Consider the following 9,926-nt stretch of genomic DNA (forward strand, 5'->3'; position numbering starts at 1 on the left):
AGTCCAAATGGCTCTTATGTTAAAGTGAACACCTCGACTGATCAAATGACGAAACAATCTGTTGTGTTACCAGATCATTAGTTTGTGGTGCCAAGCACACCAACAGGTGCAGAGGATGGAAGATTAATTAAAAAAACAAGTGAAATGTGAAGTGAAATGTGCAATAATGCCAGCAACAACCAAACAATCTTTGTTTTACACACCAACAAACGCACTACTGCTGCCAGACCTGTTGATGTTGGCGACTGACACATGAAGCCAAACTGCTTTCATTGACTAAACAATTGCATCTACATACTCTAATATAGTAGGTGGCGATATGCACCTTTAAAGTTGATTTGCAAACCGCCAATAAACACAGAGAAGAAGAACAGCCACCGAAGCATGACGACTATATAACCAAACATGTTGCCGCTGTAGGTGTTTTTCACAGTATCAGGAGAAAGACAACCCAATTTGCAATACAAATTGTGTGATGTGCGTTGCGTGAATGAACATCCGTAGTCAGAACTGTTTTTGTTTTGTTAGCAATAGTGATGTCAGTCAGATTAGGATAGGTCAGGTCAACCATTTTTGCTGACTACACCTTTGCCTTTCTTCTTTCTTACCCTCAGCCGTGCATTAACTACAGGTTATGAACTTCTTTTTAAAACACAACATTTCTGATATTGCCGGTTGTCTTATAGATATCGGCAATGAGAAGCAGTGAATTATCTACTGTCGGTATCAGCTGAAAATAATCCATATTGTGCACCCCCAGTTAAAACACACATACAATACAACACACCTTTCTGTTCCGCTCATAGCAAATCAATATGGATGATGTCACAGTTTAAAAACATTGCTTGTTCTCCTATACAACCCAATGCATCTAATCTATATATCAGTTTACAATACGTCCAAATAAAGTCATCCATATATCCATTGCCTCCCAGGCATACTCATCTGCTGAATTAACCAAAGTCAATTACTTAGTTCAAAGTCAATATAGTACCACCTTGCTAATAAAGAACCATCAACCGAGAGTCCTATAAGCATGTGGCAATTGACACTCAGATTCCAACTGTACTGAGTGAAACTGTGCACGACGATGGTGATGGTGTTGTCCAAGAAGACTTTTTTTACCTTTCATTTTGACATTTTCGACAAACCAGATGAGCAATCTTACTTTGCACAAGAATATATGTATCTACACTGTTGTCCCCATTTCCTAGGGCAACCAGATTAAGATTATAGTCAATATGGTAGTACAGCAGTACATGTTCAAAGAACAAGTTAACAAACATACCATGACTTATCTGGCCCAATGCCAGCATCTCAACTACCTTTCAAACTCTGCCAAACCTGCCTTTCACCACCAAATCAAACATGTACTGCTGCAATACCATATTGACTATAATCTTAAGATTCATTGTTATTGAACCCCGAACCCAACAATCCTTTTCTTCATAATCAAGACCAATAAATGGTATAGAAATATCTCAAATGTACAATGAATTGCCATCCAATTTTGTATAAAATATGTGCGTCAGTATGTCTGTGCATATATACCCCCTCCCCATGATCCCTTGACCAAACTCCATCTAATTCTGCTGTCATCATGCAGAGCAAGCATTATGGAAGGACCTCCCATAGATTGTACTTTACACTCTAATGGGTACCATGCTAATAGCCATCTTTAAAATCACTCTCATGGCACGGCGTCATATGGCGATAATGTCTGTCTGTCTGTCTGTCTGTCGAACAAATTATTACAGATTGTGTCACAGGTGTTATGTTGTGTCGGTGCCAGCAGTCATTCGGCCAAGTTGTCAACACTCCTGCCTGAAAGGTTACAAGAATAACCCTCCTCCCCTCCACTTTCATCTCTGGTTATTCATCCATCCTTCTCTTTCTCCATCCCATGCATGTGATGACTCATCAATCTAAATGTCCTTCTCCTCCTCCTCCTCCTCCCCTCCCCCTTCCCCGCCCTCCTCATACAGCTTATCTTAGCTTCACCCTCCACCTTAGCCAGCCATGTGCCCTATGACTCATCCCTTTAACTGTAGCCTAGTTCTCCAACTTTGTATCCCTCCTTTAACCCTCCTGCTTTTCCTTCAGCACTTCATTAGGGTAATATCAGTATCCACCAGGTCTCTCTGTATTCTTCCTTCACCTCTATCTTTCACCTCTTTCCTTGCCCCGCAGACCCTTTCTTCCAACTCAACCTACTGTGCCAAATCGCTTCTGTTCTCCTCATGTCCGCCAAAGAAAATCTCTGTTTGCCATGCTCTTTCTCACTCATTTCTTCCTCTCTTACAACCCCCCAGCAGCTATCTTGTGTCTTATTGGAAACAGACAAAAGGAACAACAGCAAATACAAATCAACTGATGGTGTTACACTATGAGGTTGCAGGTGGGGAGTCGTCGTATTACCCTAAGTAAGGTGAGAATCAATGCCAGTCAATGGCAGCAGATGAACAGTGCATTTATAACATGCAGCAGCAATTGTTCAGTCCCATGTGACTTGTGGCTGATTTCTTCATCGAAAGGATGGATGGAACATTTCAACAGTAATGAACAGAAGGCAGTGGGCATGCAACATAGACATGGGTGTTGTTTCTCTCATTGTTAACGCCCCACTTTTTTGAGAACCTTATTTTTTTTATTCACAACTCCACCGGAATTTGGTAAAATACTTTAATTTCAGGGGAACACAGCACTAAAAAGCATCTTTATTAAAAATAGGCAATGTTGGCCCTTATGTTTTTGAAAGTCTGTTAAAAATGTCAGTGCAAATATAAGGGTAACGGAGTGCCATAACAAATCTTTGCAGCTTGTTCTATAGCAGTACAAGGCTGAGGCAACAGCCCACGCATCCTGTAGTTTCACCAGTCTTTGAAGATCTTTGAAAGATCTTTGCAGCACACACTGATGAATTACTGAGCTAGCACTCTCATTACGGTTGACAGACTCGACTCAGTCTCTCCTGGACCTGTCAAATTAGAGCCCTATGTGCTGATAAACCGTGACTTGTAAATAAATGGTATTGTGGTTTGATTCAGTGACAGAGTGGCAGCGTGCCACATCAATATGACTACCGGAAAGAATTAACGTCGGGATAAATTACAGGCACCTGGAACTGTGAGGTAGCTAGTAATTCAGCGATTAAGACACCACAGTTGTGCTCATCTTTACCTCGACAAGACACAATGCATTGTTGATAGACATACACATGTATTCAAAATACAGATTGGATTTTGTGTTTGTTTTGACTTTGATCAACATTACTGCAATACATTAGGAGGTGAATAATACATATATTAGTACTAAATATAGTAGTAATATAACTATACCTACAAAAAAAAATGTGCTTGGACACATTTTAAAGCTGCTATATACATGATTGGGAGCAACAGCTCTCAAAATGGCGAAGGCGGAGCCGGCAGCTCCCAGCTAACGGTGCAAAGAGCACTAACAGTGCAAACTACGGCAAGTAGTGCTGACAGAGCTAAAAGTGTTTACCTGAGGGGTAACCGGAGGGTGGTGCTATGCTTCCTGGACAATGGCGTCTGTCAGGATGGCGTTCTCAGCTGTATTTGCCATATGAGAGCAGTGCAGAACGTCAGCCATGCTAGTGAGGCAAGCTCACACGCACAGACATGAACTTTAAGCCCGCATGGTTGGTCCGGCTATGTCAATAAAGCTGCTCTGCACTGCTTTCATATGGCGGTTACAGATGATAACGCCATCCCGAGCGACAGTGTCGTCACGGAAGTGTAGCACCCACAATCTGGTCCCCCCTCAGGTTAACACTATTAGCTGTTAGTTACAAGCCACCGACTCAGTTGTAGACATGTTGAGAGCAGCGGAGGCAATGCTGAAATGCTCCCAATCTGGTATGATGCACCTTTAACGAGAAAATTGTTTGTCTGTAGGGACTGTGTGTTACTTCTGTAGAACAGAAATAACATGTTAGGCAATGACCTAAACATTTCAATAAAACTAAGGTCTCAAAACTGAACAAGGAATACATGCACAATCACACACATACTGCACAATACACACAAACAATCACACTGAAACACTGAATGCTTCCAATATCTTTTACCAGTAAAGCATTTGCTCATCACTGATCTGTTGCAATGAATTGCTGTAAGTATGCGCTAAGGATATTAGTATATCTAAAAAATATGAATGCACAGGAGCTCACAGAAGACCTAAGCAAGAAGCAATCAGGTCCTGATTCTGCCAAACACTGTCTTTGTGTAGGTAACTGTATAACGCTGATGAATTACATCAGAGCAAGAATCCTAGAATCGTGAAGAAGACAAATAATAGTTTCATTTAGTTGATAAAATCACCTTATGCACTATGAGCCAGAATCTGCACTTGCTGTATGCACAGGATTCAAGTTGTTGTCATCACTTTTTGATGCGTCCTTGTAGAGGTGGTATGGAGGCGGCAGGCGAATGACTTAGCTGGGCTAGTTGCCAAAACCATTAAATGCCATCCCTGTGTGCCTGTCAGATGATTACCCTCTTGTGCAATGGTCCTGGATCTTCACACACCTTGTCTAAATGCTCTGCACGGGTTCTGGCAAGGCCGACTAAATGCAGACTGTTTGACAGATCATAGACCGCGCTGTCCCCACAGGCTGGTAGATGGCTGTAAACTGGATTGATTATGTGGACACACGCACAAACACAAATGTGCACTAATACCACTGCATGACATACAAATACAGATCGAAACACAGGCATATGCGTTTGTTCATACATTAAAACATAAACATGGAAAGACTTTGGCATGTGTTGTTGGCTCTGCAGGTCCGTCTTTCAATATATTGTATTTTAATATGCTTTTACTGAATGGATGCACACGGAATATCTCTCTGCATCTCTCAGACAGATCTCTCAGTCAGATCTGTGCCAGCTCCTCTCTCCTCTTCTCTGATCCTGCCACGGGCCAACGTAAAACATCTGGGAGTTCACACTGTGTGTGCGTGTTCAAACTGAGAGTGCACTCGATTTGCAGTGAGCCTGTTTGTGCGAGTGTTACTGTGTGTTGGCTTCTCAGCGAGCCTGCCAGGCTAAGAGTCCAACATCTGTGAGTTCAGATGTTTTCTAATGATATGCTAATGATGCTGGAGGGAGACAAGCACAGAGGCTAATGTAGCGGTCACATAACTCTGCCTCCATCTCTTTCTCCCTACTAGTCTGATGATCTTGCTTTTCTCTCTGTCTTTATCTGTCTCTATCCTCTTTTTCCTTTCACCCATTGGTTCCACTTGAAAACTGAAAAAAAGTGAGTTCAATGTGCTGATATTCAGTCTTGTTCTTGGTATTGACTTGTTACCTTTCACAACACCTATGAACAATATTCAAACCAGAGCCATCCCAAATGAATGTATATCCCCGAGAACTTACTTTCATGAATATATGCCATTCAATCTGACCTTTATTATGTATATTAATCATTTCAGCACTTATAGAGAACACACATCACAGAAGACCCATTTGGTCTGTGACATCTACATTTAGCCGTCTACAGACAACAATAAGATAAGACAGTCATTGTGGATACTCCACTCTTAGCAGCAATAACTTCACATTTTCTTAACTTTGAGTAGTTCTCACTCTTCTGTAGGTTTTAATTAGTGCCTGTGTGGCTAATGAGCTCCTATGTGTTTCACCTTTATAGCAGCAGTTAACCTATTTCAAACACAGTATAATTTATAATTCATATGAGGAGCGACTACGATTACTTGAGCTTATTGTATCAAACATTATCAAGACAAATTTAATCATACTACAAGACATTATCATGGAAACTGACACATTACCTGCATCGTAAATTCTGACTGTCAGTAGTTAACCTGAAAAGCTAGCTACCAAACTCGGAAGAAGCTACAAAACAGTGTCCTGTTGTCTTTGATGGCTTGGTTTAAAGATATTTCCAAGACTTTAGGTATTTAATCAACTAGTATCTCTGATATCCAAATAATTAAATATTTGAGACAAGAACTGAAACTAACTAGCTACTGAGGTTATTAATGTCTGCCAAACATAGATGTGTATTTCAAGCAAAGGAAAAATAAATTAATTGGACATTTTTACCAATATATTATTTTTACATAAATGATCGGATATAACTCATAAAGACATTTACCTGTTTAAAATAACGTTCTCTATCAGGATACAGGAAATAAAGTATACATTGATTTAAATAACAGCTTTTCAGCTATTAACCTTATTATCAGAAAATACACTATAATGCGATTTCAAATTTAGGTATATGCCAGTTTGTGGACTAATATAGGCATGTTTGCTGTGGTAAAAAAGACGCTGTATCTGGTTGTTAAAATAAAAACTATGTGAGAATGTTATTTTAAACTGGGAGTCAATCACATGCTGCTTTGCAAGGTGTTAATATTGTTCGTTTTACAATGATAGTTTCTAAAGATGGTGTGACCATACTATTTAGATTCCATGTCCAGTTTATATTTATATGTAATTTATTGTATTTCTTATAGTTTGATAGGAGAACAGAGAACAATGGATAGTGTGGTCATTTAAAAGATTGTGTTTTTTGGATTCCTTTTTATAAATAATAAAATTTGTATTATTTAATAAACACACACACCCCTTTCTCAACACTGATCTGAGGCTTAACCTCAACCATACAGCTGTGCATGCATGCGTGTGTGTAGAGATGACATTCACTTCACATCTCTGTGATGTGAATGTGCCTGCAGAGAATTGGCCTCAGAGAAATTATTGGATTGGCAGAGGAAGATGGGGGTTTACATTAAGACTTGGCATCTGTGTGATTGTCTGTGTGCACATCACAAGACGTGTCCTCACCACATGGTTGTTGGTTTCTTGTTAAACCCTAACCTCAAATGAGACATACAGTATGTGTGTGTGCAGAAGGTTTAAAGGTGGAGTGGGGGGGATTATAAAATATAATGAGCTCTTGACACAAACTGTACAAGCTTGCTTGATTAATCAACTTTAAAAAAAACTATGACATTCAGACTTCCATGGACACAGTTGAATAGTACAATCAATCATCAGTGATCCCAAAGGCCAACACACAGGCCTCTCTAAAAGATTAAAAAATAATAATAACAAAAACAGCTTTAATGATAATAATAATGTCATCAGAAATAGTATATATCTGCTGCACACAGATGAAACACATTTGGAAAGTGTTTATCACTTCGGGGCAAAATATCAGCGACTTGAATGTGACCAGAAGTCTAAACATTTGAAGTGATAAGCCAGCACGCTGAATTGTGTACGTTTTATGGCCGTGTTCGTTTTTGTCTATATCGATAGAGTTTTCAAATCAAGTTATATTGCAAATGTCTTTCCCTCCCATTGAATATAGCAATTTATCTCTAGGCAGGCATTCCATCTTTTTAGGTTTCAAGCCTAACAGGGGCACATATGTGTTAATGTTGTGTTGGTGATCTCATGATGGTAAAGCAGGTGCTCATGAATATTCAAAAAGAGGAAAGTGGCTGGGAAGTCTGCTTTTCCACCCAATAAACATTACCCATGTGCATGCATGTAAGTGGATGAGTGGGTGGAGGTATTTAGGGGACATAGGGTTGTGAAAATCTGAAGACGTTTAACAGCATTTTAGAACCAAAATGCCTTCTTCTCTGCTAACGTCTTGTCTCTCATCAGTATGTTGGGTCGGGTTCACCATGAGAAACCCAATTAAGCAGGAATCTTACAGTTTCTGCAAGAATACAGGAAATTATAAGAGTCTTCATTGTGCCAGCAACATTGCAGTTATACACATATCTCAAGGTTATGTACCTCTGTTATACCTCAAAGAAAAGACACAGTGCTATAAGAGTCATAATTGGTGACTCACAATTGACTGAATTGATGAGGCAGTATCATGGAAAAGCCTACATAACCTCCAAGCAACCCAACAAAGCACAGCCTGATCCATGTCATTCATGGATGGTAAGCAGTTAGTTGAATGTGCCTCTGGTGTGTGTCTGTGTGTGTGTGTGTGTGTGTGTGTGTGTGTGTGTGTGTGTGTGTGTTACAATATGGGCATGTTTGTTTGTGACCATGAATGTGATAATGGGAATAAAGGCAATTGTGGTTTCCCCCCTCTTCCTGTCCTCTTGTTGGGCTTGTTAGTGGAACATTGAAACTGTTTTCCTGTTTCCTTAATCAACATGAATAATGGAACATTTGTTTGTTTTCACCCTAAACTGAAGACAATCACATCTGCGCTACAGACATGCCTCGACTTGTACTGTATGTGCAAGACAGTGTACAAGAGAGTGTGTAAATGTGTGGCAAGCCTCGCATGGCAATACTTTATGCATGACAGTCAACGCGCAAATTAAACTATAATCAATTATTTAATTTCTGATTTCTATGTGTTTTATTTCTACATGCTGATGTTTTTATCGGTGAATAAATGTATGAAATATTAACAATGTAAAATATCATACATCCAGTTGTGCTACTTCGATGAGCAGCGTTTTTTTTTGTTATTATAATTTCTGTCTGCGTTGAAATGCTTGCGAGGTTCTATGTGTAGATTTAACACCATCAGATCCTGATTTAACAAAGGTGTGAGTATTGTCATCATGTCTAATCCCCAAGTCAAGGAGTGTGTATGCAGTTCAGGTGTGTGCATTTCATCTGTTGATTTTTCTCAGCACACCATAGTGTGTGAATGTGTGGGTAAGTGTGAGAAGTGTTTGCCAGTAGCTCAAGATATTTGAAGGGCACTTTTTGTGTCTTTGGATGGGGTTTAGTAGGAAAGCTGTACCTGTCTCTTTTCATCTCTGTGTTTCACTGTTTCCTCTGTCTCAAGAACAACTTGTCAGTCTGTCTGTGTGCCTCTCTCCACACCTCTTCATTTCTGTCAATTGTCTTGGTGTCTCTACCTCTTTCCTCAACTTTTTGTTCCCCCCCCACCCCCATGGTCATGAAACATGATTTATGTAAACATGGATGGATTTACGTAGATATTTTGTTTTCCTTATTTTTATTCTGTTCTTGAGAATTGTTGTTATTTCAATTAACTGCAATAAATGTGACAAAAAAATGTATCATTATTCTCTTATTTGTGAAAGTGCCGAAGAGTTTACACCTTTGTATAATTTCTTGAATATTTCCGTACATAAGTCTGAAATCAGACAAATGCCCTGAACCTATACATAACAGTCAGTGGAGCGGTACTTAACCTAGGAAAAAAACACAACCTGATAGGCCCGTGTGGTACACGTTTTCCTGCGATTATTTAAGCTCTTTTTAAAAAAAGAAACTGTCAAAACAAAACATGTAGTGAATTCTAAACGCTCTGAACATTGTTCCTTTAATAAATCAAATCTTTGCCACAGAGAGTACTCTGATTATCAAAACAAAATCTGTCTCTTATTAGCTCACTGGCAATCCTCAATACATATAATCAACAGCATAAACAAGCCACAGAGAGGGATACCAGATGGACGAGATAAGAAATATCTTATTAGAAAGCCTGTGGTCACTATTACTCCCAAACAGTGCTATGTCATCTTTACTGCCGTGCAAAGCCAATCTCGAACAGCAAATATATTCTCTGTGGTTGTGCAAGCTTTTTTCTCAAGATAGCTCGGAGACAATCACCTTCATGAGGATCATTTTGTTTTCAATACAAAGGCTCTTATGGGATTCATTGACATGGACTTTCAAACACAGAGCGGTAAAATGAAAAGTAATGTAGATCTGGATTTCCATTGTGATGCGCAGCCCTGATAAGGAAATGTTTGTAAATGTTTAATTTTTTTTACATTTACAGACCTTGATCTTTAGAGCTTATTTCAGATGAGCAAAATTGTACCACTCTGGCTTGGACGAGGCAAAGGGGTGAAAGTATGAAAACACCCTTTCCAAAATAATTCTGGGACTTGCCAGCAGGTC

Source organism: Anarrhichthys ocellatus, unplaced genomic scaffold, assembly GCF_004355925.1.
Source record: "Anarrhichthys ocellatus isolate YVR2014 unplaced genomic scaffold, GSC_Weel_1.0 scaffold24, whole genome shotgun sequence".
NCBI lineage: Eukaryota > Metazoa > Chordata > Actinopteri > Perciformes > Anarhichadidae > Anarrhichthys > Anarrhichthys ocellatus.